The sequence below is a fragment of the Hipposideros armiger genome, unplaced genomic scaffold (genome assembly GCF_001890085.2).
Source record: "Hipposideros armiger isolate ML-2016 unplaced genomic scaffold, ASM189008v1 scaffold_64, whole genome shotgun sequence".
NCBI classification, from domain to species: domain Eukaryota; kingdom Metazoa; phylum Chordata; class Mammalia; order Chiroptera; family Hipposideridae; genus Hipposideros; species Hipposideros armiger.
This window is the reverse complement of record NW_017731414.1, coordinates 3,370,920-3,374,485: the sequence shown is the minus strand read 5'-3', so window position 1 is coordinate 3,374,485 and position 3,566 is coordinate 3,370,920.

Sequence of the window (3,566 nt, the reverse complement as noted above, 5' to 3'; positions counted from 1 at the left end):
CCCGGGCAGGGGGCAGCTGGCCTCGGTGTGCTCTGAGACTTTTGCTGACTAGCTCCAGGGATTGACTTTACATAAAGAGGAGGCAACTTTTGTGGGGGCTGGTGGTGATAAAAATGTTCTGTATCTTTATTGTAGTAGTGCCTACACAGGCATACACCTATATACATTTGTCAAAATTCATTGAGTAGTGCACTTAGAATGCGTGTGTTTTATTTTATGTAAGTTATACCTCAATAGGGTTAATTACAGAAAAAAAAATCCAAAATTTTTACAATGTTTTAAATGGCCCATCACAATCTAGCCTGACCATTACCTCTCTGATCACATGTCCTACATTTTACTTGCTGTTCCTTCTGCCTAGAATGTTTTTTATGCGGATATTTACATGGTTGGATTCCTCATATTCTCCAGGTTTTTGGTTTTCGGTGTTTTTTTTAACTCAAAGTGTCACTTTTTTAGAGAGGTTTTCTATGACCACACTAATTTCAAATGCTACCCCCATGCTTCCTATCCCTGTTCCCTGCTTAGTTCTTTTTCCTTTAGCTCTCAGCACTTTGCTCTTTGTAATATAACAGCATATCTTGGTTATTGTTTGTCTCATCCCACAGAGGATTTAAGAATGTCAGATTCAAGAATTTATGCTTCATGAGGACAGATATTTTTGTCTGTTTGTTCACTGCCCTAGCCTTAGTTCCTGAAATAGTGCCTACCTGTGGTGGAGATGGCCAGCTGTTCCCCAAAGGTTCCCATTAAATAGATCTGACACCGTGCAGTGCCCAGCCAGGGACTACATTTCCCAGCCCACCTCCTCCAGGGGTTGCTGCAGGGAAATTCTTGACAATGGGATGTTAGTAGAAGCGATGTGTGTCACTTCTAGATGGAGGTGGTTAAGAAGTGGGTGGGGTGTACCTTCATTACCCTCGCTTTCCTCAGTCACCACCTGGAAATGAAGGAGTCTGAGCACCTAGTGGGTAGTGGAGCCACAAGATGGAAAGAGCCTGGGTTCCGGAGTCACCCTATGGAAGGCGACCTGCTGAACACACTTTTGGAGTTTTACATGGAGCCAAAAATGAACTTCAATTGTTTTAAGCCATCATATTCATTTACAACAGCAGCTGTTACTACTCTCACTAATAACAGGCACAGGGCCGGAGCTCAATAAATATTTTTTGAATGAATGAATAGATGGCACTAAAAGGACAATACATAAGTTTGTTCTAACTGTATAATCTTGTATCACACCGTGTAATAGCACATGCCATAATGCATACTAATGATACACTACCCACTGATGACTGCACCTGGAAGAACAATTAGCAATTTCGTGAATTAGTCTCTGTTTGGTGAGAAAAAAATCATGTGTTGGCTAAATTAAAACCTTGTGTATCAATTACAATTGTTAATACATTGAGTGTAGCCTGATACTGAAGTACAGTGAAAATAAAATGTAGCATGATAATGCTTTCCTGTTTTCACTATTTATGGACACCTTCAGCATAAAACAAAGCAGAAGACACTATCTAAAGCCAAAACATTCTATGTCAGATGAAAATGTAAACAGGATGGCCTGCGTGTGTGTATTCTTACCATGAATGCTGAGGATGAGGAGTCCTGGGGGTTCAATCACCCCTCATTCAAACACATACCTTATATTGGGCTGTCAGAAAAGTCATGATGCATTTTTGCACTGAAAAACAGAAAAAAATACGTCATGACTTTTCCGACAACCCAATAGATGTAATATGCTAGGGTCTGCTAAATTAGAAAGAACCCCCTACCTCCATCCCAGGGTATCATAGCATAAAACTTACTTTGATTTCTTTATGGTCATCAGGTGGAACTTCAGGACTTGAGGATACAAAGATTAATCAAAGGGATTTTACTGGCCCTTCATTTCCATTTGAAAAAAAAGAAAGAAAAAAGAAAACCCACATTCAGATAATATTTGCACTGTTCCTAATCCTTGCTGAAATTGAGATTATTTTAAATCAGTTCATGTGAAGTTGAAGTATTTCGAACAAACTTGCTCACACTCCATAACCAAGTTCCCTGGGTATAAGAGGCCAGCTGTTTCAAAGGGGTGGTTTTTTTGGAGCCCCGTTCTCACCTTCTCTGAACAAAAGCCATGGGCCAGCCGTAATGACCAACCACCAGCTCTCTTACACTGTTTGAGGCACAAAATTGTCTTTATTCTCCAATAGAAACACTAAACAGGAATAATCTGGAAGGATAAGAATTTCAGGAATTTTGCTAACCTCACATGTTGTTTGTCCTTATTTCATTATATATAACATATTCTGGAAAGGACTTCATGGATCTAAATGAGACAAACTTGAGAAAAAGAAATGAGTAAGAATTTGTTGACATCCTATCTTTCCCATAAGAAACAATAATTATTAATTAAATAGTAGGTGTTAAGAGGTCTTCAAGCCCATAAATAGGGATTTTTTTTTAACAAAACAAAGTCACATTCGCAAATTTTGAGGCCAGAGACAACATTTCTTATTTCATATGCTTTCCTGTAAAACCTGGCACAGTACTAGATACAGTACATGCTTAGTAAATATGTATGAATGTATATATTCATATCTATGACTACTCATGTTGTTAAACTTCCAACAGTAGCTGCCTACTGTCCCCAGCTTGGGAGATGTCACCCATTTGTTAATGATACTTTGGTGTGCCTTTTCTTCTAATTGTTAATTAAGATAATCTATTGGTTAAGACCTTTGACCCTGACCAGAGATGTCAGGGCATGAAAATATTTGTCACGTCTGCTTCCTGGGTTGATGTCTGGGACATGGACACCCCCACACCTGCCTGGAACATAAGTGGCATTCATGGGATACAGGCCCATGACAAAGGCATAAACTCCTTAGTCAAAAACTAACCTTGGAAAGAAAACTAACCTCAGAAATCCAGCCACAACTCATGAATTTCTAACAGTCTCATTGGTGAGTGTGTTATTCAAATGTCACCCAGGTCTCATCAACTTGCAGATAGCAATAAAGACAAAAACTCAACAACCATGAGTCCCTGCTCTTCTAATACCTATAGGAACTTCAAAGATCCCCAATCACACCCATCTCCAAGAATTTCTAGGGGTTCCCAATGAGGATTTACTGTTGCTCAGACACCTGTGTGCCAGGCTCAGTTGCCAAAGAGCCTTTGTCCTCCTTGGTCTTCTCCCATTGAAGAGAAGCCTCACTCAGAAAAACCACTGAAGACCCTCCTCGCTGCCATAGCTGAGAGCCCACCTCTCCCTGACTCCATGCTTCATGTTGTCCTTGTTTTCTCCCAGACAGCTTTCAAAATCTCTACTAAAATTCATCTGTTTGTTTGTTTGTTTTTGCCCTAACCCTTCTCTTCCTAGGGGCCTTTCGCTATTTCCAACAACTGGGGCAGGAAACAGGCATGTCAGCATCTCTTCTTTTTCTTTTCTCCTCTCACAGAATGATTAAAAAATCCTCCCACCTCCTTCAGACCAAACAGCTCAATGGGTGAGACAAGCCCGGGACGGGTGGTGAGTCATTTCACTCCCCATGGTGGTCTCTGTAGGACATATG